Below are 7,740 nucleotides of genomic sequence, written 5' to 3' on the forward strand. Positions count from 1 at the left end.
TTTTTGAGACAGAGTTTTGCTCTTGTCACCCAGGCTAGAGTACAATGGTGCAATCTCAGTTCACTGCAACCTCTGCCTCCCGGGTTCAAGTGATTCTCTTGCCTCAGCCTCCCAAGTAGCTGAGATTACAAGCATGCAACACCATGCCTGACTAATTTTTTTGTAATTTTAGTACAGATGGGGTTTCACCATGTTGGCCAGGCTGGTATTGAGCTCCTGACCTCAGGTGATCCACACCCCCTTGTCCTCCCAAAGTGCTGGAATTTCAGGTGCAAGCCACCGCACCCAGCCTAGGACTGGGGCTTTTAAATGGGCATGCACGTGAAATGAAAAGACCCATCTGGGACAAATGAAGGAAGTTGTACAGTGAAACCATGAAGTAATTAGATCTGGGGTCATGCCATCCTTAGGTATGCCTGGAAGGCTGAGCTGGGTATGTCTGAAGCCCAGACCTGTCCATAGAAGTTCTTATTTGAAAGGTAAACTCCTAATGTGGCCAAGTCTTCCCCAAACCAAAAATCCCATGCTGGTAACAGGCAGGTTCCTCCTCAGCAGCATCCATAAACTGAAAGACCCCTCCTCTTCTCTCAATACTGGACTGACTCCAAATGTAGCTGAAGTCACAATAACACAAAATAAAGCAGTGGATCCCTGACGGAGGGGGGATGTCATTGATGTGCAGCTGGGCTAGCACCCCTGAGGCTTCCCTGGCTCTTGCCATCGAAGCATAGAGCCAGGCTAGAGGAAGCCACACTGTTTGGAGGTAAATCTGCCCACTGCTGTTGGCTAGGCCCCCATGGCATCACTCACAGTTTCCTGCCATGCTTTGTGGCCAGGGCCTGGCTGGCCAGCACCCTGAGATGTGGAGCGAGAACAGAGCAGGAACAGCAGTGATCCAGTCCCTGCTTTTCTGCTGTCAGCCAATGGCTCAGGGGTTGGAGAGCTGCCCACCAGACTAGGGAGAAACAGGACCCATCTGATCCCCACAAGGGGTGACTCTCCTCATCGTGTCCTGGGTACAGGACAAACAGCCACAGGCATTTGTGTGGTTGTCTGTGTGTGAGCAATGGGGTTGGCCCTGAGCTAGAGGGGGCCTTGGAGGGACGATGTACAGCATTTGCTCCAGGGGCCTGAAAGGTTACAGGGAGTGTAACAGGTAGGAAGTGGAAGGGACTGTGGGCAGGTAGGTTGTCACTGTGCTGCTGCCAGGGGTGGTGCCAGGAAGGGCCCTTCAGGTGGCTGTGCAGTGCAGGACAGGACTGGGACACCCCCAAGGGGCCCACCCTGGGAATCCTATCCCGTCTTGTTGGGGTTTAGGTGAACAGATACTGTCCCAGTCCCTGGAATGGTCTTGGCTATGTTTGTGTCCTTCTAAGAAATGGGGCCACCACGCTTGGTGCTTCTCTTCTCACAGATGGGAACTCACACCCTGTCTCTCCCCCAATCCCAGGTCTCGAGGGACATTCTGCTATGTGGTTGGTGGAATCCACTGGGATAAAACTGGCTTCAGGTGGGTCCTGGTGGGGGCAGCTCCATGTCATTTACCTCTTCACTGCGGTCACTCCAAACATAATCACCATCCTGACCCAGGGGGTCAGCATCTCCGAGAGGCTGCTGTGACCACTGGAGAAGAAGCAGGCAGCCAATGAGAGCCCTAACCTCCTGCTGCCCCCGTCCCCACCTGTCCTGTCAGAGGAAGGCCCTGGCGACACCCTCTCAGTGCACACAGCCACCAACTTCTCCAGCTCCATCTCCCCTCAAGCTCCCTCATGACCAAGAACAGCAGCTTCATGAGAAGGGACAGCTCCCTGACAGGCATCAGCAAGTTCACGTCAACTTTCTGCATGGCCAACATAGACAGAATCCTCCTCGATTGCTTCACGGGTGGCCACAACAGCTACTTGGCCATCCCTGGCAGTGTCCCCAGGCCACCCATCAACATCAGCTTCCTCCGAGCCCCTGACAGCTTCTACCTCCAGGACCATGGACTTCTGGAGGGCAGAGACCTGACCTCTGGCTCTGACTGGGACATCCTGAAGGTGGGCTCCTTGGACACCTCCAAGTCAAGGTTGTCAGGAATTCTGAAGAGACCCCAGACCTTAGCCATCCTGGACACTGCCAGAGAAGGTGGTCCCGAAACTAGCAGGAGAAGGAACATGACCTTCAGTCAGTAGGTAACAGCAAATGTCAGGGGAGAGGCAAAGATCAGGGGGCAGCATACAAGGATCCCCCTGGTCAGTTAAATGACAAAGAGGGAGAGTCCATCCAGTAAGAAATTCCCAGCCATCATGGAGGTGTTGTCAAGTGCTTTGGCCTAAAGAGCAAAGCCTTAGAGGCCAAGTGTGGTGACTCATGCCCATAGTCCCAGCACTTTAGGAGGCTGAGGCGGGAGGATCACTTGGGCTCAGGAGTTTGAAACTAGCCTGGACAACATGGCAAAACCCTGTCTCTACTAAAAATATAAAAATTAGCTGGGTGTGGTGGTACATATTAGTGGTCCCAACTACTCTGGAGGCTGAGGCAGGAGGATGGCTTGAGTCCAGGATGTTGTAGGGAGCCTTGATTGTATCACTGCAGTCCAGCCTGGGTGACAGAACAAAGCCCTGTCTCCAAAAAAAAAAGACAAGCTTCAGAGACATTACATCTTCACTTGCTTCTTGGTGAACAAGTTCTGGGCCTGAGTCCGCCAATGAGCAAGTGAGTTCAGGGCATCTGTTAGATATCTGGTGGTTTAAAACCCTGGCTGGAAGTGACAGTGACAATTCTTTTTTTTTTTTTTTTGGAAATGGAGTTTTGCTCTTGTTGCCCTGGTTGGAGTGCTGGAGTGCAATGGCATGAACTTGGCTCACCACAATCTCCACCTCCCAGGTTCAAGCAATTCTCCTGCCTCAGCCTCCTGAGTAGCTGAGATTACAGGCGTGTGACACTGTGCGAGCTAATTTTGCATTTTAGTAGAGATGAGGTTTCTCCATGTTGATCAGGCTTGTCACAAACTACCCACCTGAGGTGATCCACCTGCCTCAGTCTCCCAAAATGCTGGGATTACAGGCATGAGCCACTGCGCCCAGGCTTATCATTCTTTTAAACACTTATGTTTGCCTAAAGGTAATTCAGGCTGAGCCTGTCCCACTAGTGACTTTCTTACAGGCATTGCATGTACCCCACTTGTTTTGAGTATTTTTCCGTAGATGTCCAGGCTCTGGCTCATTTTGGCCGTGGGAATCCTCTATAAATCCAAGTCTTCGTTGATGGTGGAAACAAGACGTGAAACATGCAGATGCTCTTTGGATCATCCCTCTTGGTGCCTGGCATCAGTTAACTCCCAGAGGCTGTAAAAACAGGAATTTCCAGGGCAGTGCCATCTTCTCCAAAGGCCAAGAAACTTCCAGAAAGCTGTAAACTGTTTAAGTTGTATTTCCTATACGTCAGATGTGCTGCAAGGCCACCAACTGATCTGTGGGGTTTCACGAGATTTTAGAATCCATGAACTTTTTTTTTTTAAGACAGTCTTGCTCTGTCACCCAGGCTAGAGTGCAGTAGCACCATCTTGGCTCACTACAACCTCCAGATCCCAGGTTCAAACGATTCTCCTGCCTCAGCCTCCCGAGTAGCTGGAACTACAGGTGACTGCCACCATGCCCAGCTAATTTTGTGTTTTTATTAAACACAACATGGTGTTTCACCATGTTGGCCAGGGTGGTTTTGAACTCCTGACCTCAGGTGATCCTCCTGTCTTGGCCTCCCAAAGTGCTGGCATTACAGGTGTGAGCCACCATGCCCAGCTGTTTTGTTTATTCTTTTCTTTTTTAATTATTTTGTCTTGTTTTGTTTTTTACTTTTTAAAAAAATATAGATATGGGCTCTTACCAAGTTGTCCAAGCTGATCTTGAGTTTCTAGGCTCAAGCAATTCACCTGCCATGGCCTCCCAAAGTGCTGGAATTACAGATTTTAGCTATTGTGCCCAGCCTTGTTTGGTTTTGTTTTGAGACAGGTCTCACTCTGTCGCCCAGACTGGAGTATGGTGGCGAAATCACAGCTCACTCCAGCCTCAATTTTCCAGGCCCAACTGATCCTCCCATCTCAGCTTCCTGAGTAGCTGGCATTACAAGTGTGCACAACCACACCCAGCTAATTGTTATTTTTTGTAGAAATGAGGTCTCACTAGGTGGCCCAAGCTGGTCTTGATCTCCTGGGCTCAAGCAGTCCTTCCACCTCAGCCTCTCAACGTGCCAGGATTCCAGGCATGAGTCACCATGCCCAGCCCGTTTTCTCCTTGGAGTGAGCAGGATGGTGCTTTCCATTTGCTTTTCTCTGGTGTGTGTGGCCGGGGTGTCTTCATGACTGCATGCCATCTCAGTGTGAGGAAAGGTGCTGCCCAGGTGTGTGCAGGCCACACGGAGACATCTGTTGAGGCTCCTGGTGGCATCAAGGACAGCAAGCTCCTGTTTGGAAAGGGCTTGAGTCACTGAGAATCACTGGAGAGACAGGAAAGCCCGTCATCATCAAGGAAAGAGATGTTCTAATTGCTTGGGCTGAGGGCACTGTCACCCTCACTATGGATGATGTCGGGGTAATTGACCTGGTCTTTGTCAACACTGGATCATTCCAGATAGTTTCAAAAAGTTCAAACTGGCTTTAGATTCAGTTCTTTAGGTGTGGTTGAAAATCTTGCCTTCCTCCTCCTTTTCTGTTTCCTTCCTCCAGAGAGTGTAATTTACTTTTCAGTTCTTTGAGGAAAGTAAAAATCATGAGCTAAATATAAACACATATGGGCTCAGTGGAGAGAGAGGTGTAGCTGCTATGTGGTTCCTCCAGCAGGTGCTGAGGTGGGTGTCCTGGGAGCCAGCACAGCATCCTCTCAGCTTCCCTTCCCAGTGGAAGTATCCACAGACTCCCCAGTGGAGCCAGTGCCGCTTTGCTCTCCAACATCTAAATTCAAAAACTATTAGTTTCCCAAGATGGGAGGATCACTTCAGGTCAGGAATTTGAAACCAGCCTGGGCAACATAGCGAGACCTCATATCTATAAACATTTTTAAAAACTTAGCTAGGCATGGTGGTGCATGTCCGTAGTCCCAGCTACTCGGAAGGCTGAGGTGGGAGGATCACTTGAGCCCAGGAGCTTGAGGCTGCAGTAAACCATGACCACAGCACTGCACTCCAGCCTGGTGACAGAGCAAGACTCTGTCTCTAAAAAAATGACAAAAGGCTAGGTGTGGTGGCTCATGCCTGTAATCCCAGCACTTTGGGAGGCTGAGGCAGGCAGATCACAAGGTCAAGAGATCAAGACCATCCTGGCCAACATGGTGAAACCCTGTCTCTACTAAAAATAAAAAAATTAGCTGGGTGTGATGGTGCGCACCTGTAGTCCCAGCTACTCAGGAGGCTGAGTCAGGAGAATCTCTTTAACCCGGGAGGTAGAGATGGCAGTGAGCAGAGATGGTGCCATTGCATTCTAGCCTGGCAACAGAGTGAGACTCTGTCTCTAAAAGAAAGAAAAAAAAAAGACAAAAATGGCAAGCTCTTCTGTCCCCTGACTGGAGTCTGTACCCCAAACCCAACCAGGGCTACTTGGAATCAAACCTTCTCCTTCCAGGAGGAGTTTGCAAACCCAGTGCAGATATCCATGGAATGTTGCTCTTGAGCCCCAGAAAGCCATCTAAGCTCCCTCGCTCTAAGCCCCGTCACTCTAAGCCCCCTGGCTCCAGTTTCCATCCTGTTGATCATGAGATGCATAGTGTGCTCTGTGAGCCCCTGTCGAGGGCTGAGACACTCGTGAGGAGAGAGCTACCCTGTCTTCTGTGTGTGTTGGGGGTGGCTGAGGGGTCGTCTGTCCAGAGAGAATTTTGAACACATGTTCCTGGTGGCCACCTTGAAATAAGTCTTTCCAGCCTTCTCTTATGGAAAATAAAGGACTTCCTAAGTGTCTAGATGCGAACTGACCCCCACTCCTTTTTTTTTTGAGTTGGAGTCTTGCTCTTGCCACCCAGGCTGGAGTGCAGTGGCATGATTTCAGCTCACTACAACCTCCACCTCCTCAGTTCAAGCAATTCTCCTATCTCAGCCTCCCGAGTAGCTGGGATTACAGGTGCCTGTCACCATGCTTGGCTAATTTTTGTATTTTAAAGTGGAGACGGGATTTCACCATGTTGGCCAAGCTGGTGCTGAACTCCTCACCTCAGGTAATCCACCCACCTCGGCTTCCCAAAGTGCTAGGATTACAGGCATCAGCCACTGCACCCGGCCTGATCTATTTTTTTTTTTAATTTCAAATATTTTTTGCATTTTGCAAAGTTTTATCTCACTCCCTGTCACACAGATCTTACATCCTGTGGCCAAATTGTGGGCATGCCTGAAATGAAATTCTAGTATTAGCTGCTCAGGACCTCAAAAGCAATGCCCTCAGGTGGTTCCTCTGAGGGTGGTGTCAGTGTAGGGCTCATGCTGTCTAACAAGAAGACAGACCAGGAAGCTTCTGTGCAGTGTTTCCAAGAGTGCGTCCCCCTGAGCACAGCAGTGTCCATGCTGTGTTATGAGGGTGCCATGCTCTGAGGAGGGATTTGTGGGCTCTTCCCAGGTTGCCAACATTCTGCTCAATGGTGTGAAGTACGAGAATGAGCTGACTGGCTCCAGCCAAGCAGCCTCTATCCATGGGCCGCATCTGCTTCACCATCTGCAACATGCCCAAGGCACTGCACATGCTCTGCATCAACCACTTCCTGGGTGAGCTCTTGGCCAAGCCTCCCCGTGTGTCTGGGTCCTGCTCAGAGCTCTCGCCCCATGTATCTCCCAGGATGGCTCCAAGCTTCTCTTCCCAGGAAGCTTTCCAAGTTCACCAGCCTCCCAGGCAGCACCAAGGCCAGGCCTGGGGTGTGGTGGCTGCCCTGGAGGGCTTCTCTCCTGGTGCCTGCCCTGAACAGCTCTAAACTGAACCTGATGTCCACATTGACAGCCACTGAGCTCACTCTGGAATCAACACCTGGGGCTCCCCAGAGCCCAAGATTCTCATTACCAGAAGCTCTTTGAACAACTCCATAGTGAAATGATGGACCCACATCTTTCCACTTTCCCACCTTCCCACTTTGTCTTGTTCTGTTTTGGGGCACAGATCCCACCCCTGCCTGCCAATATCTATTGTAGTTTGTAAATTCACCAAGCTCAGCCTTCAAATGACCACTGAAAAGCACCAATTTGCATTTCGTTCCATTTGGTCACTTTGCTCTGTGGAGTTGTCGAACATTTGAGCATGATTAAGAATTTTGAGGCTGGGAGGACGATCCAAGATGGCCGTTTAGGAACAGCTCAGGATTGCAGCTCCCAGTGAAAGCGCAGAGGGTGAGTGGACACCGCGTTTTTATTGCCCACAGACCAGGAAATTCCCGGGCAGAGGAGCTCCACGGTCGCCAGTGCGGCTATTTCGGCCAGTGCGGCTGTGCCGGCTGGCACCGCTGCTTTGCCCCGCGCGGCAGCTTTGTCAGCGCCCCGGAGCCGCGGTTCTCCGTACAAAATACACCAGTCTGGGGACCCTTTTGGCTGGTGATTGGAGCCACGGGAAGTCGCCCATACGCCGGTTCAAAAAGGGGACTGAGCAGAGAACCAGGACAGTAGATTCCAGGGCAAAAAAAAGAAAAAAAAGCGCCACAAACCTCAGTGCCGCTGTTTAAGCCAGTGCAGTGAGTGGCCGCAGGGGAAAACAAACAGACCCCGGCGCCTCTTGAACAGGCGACTGGAACACCAACT

General features: G+C 50.8%; 1 pseudogene; it reads left to right on the forward strand.

Moving 5' to 3' along the window:
• Positions 1–7,740, forward strand: part of LOC108298716 — a 34,330-nt pseudogene that overhangs the window by 11,791 nt on the left and 14,799 nt on the right.

Source organism: Cebus imitator, unplaced genomic scaffold (genome assembly GCF_001604975.1).
Source record: "Cebus imitator isolate Cc_AM_T3 unplaced genomic scaffold, Cebus_imitator-1.0 Scaffold1054, whole genome shotgun sequence".
NCBI classification, from domain to species: Eukaryota; Metazoa; Chordata; class Mammalia; order Primates; family Cebidae; genus Cebus; species Cebus imitator.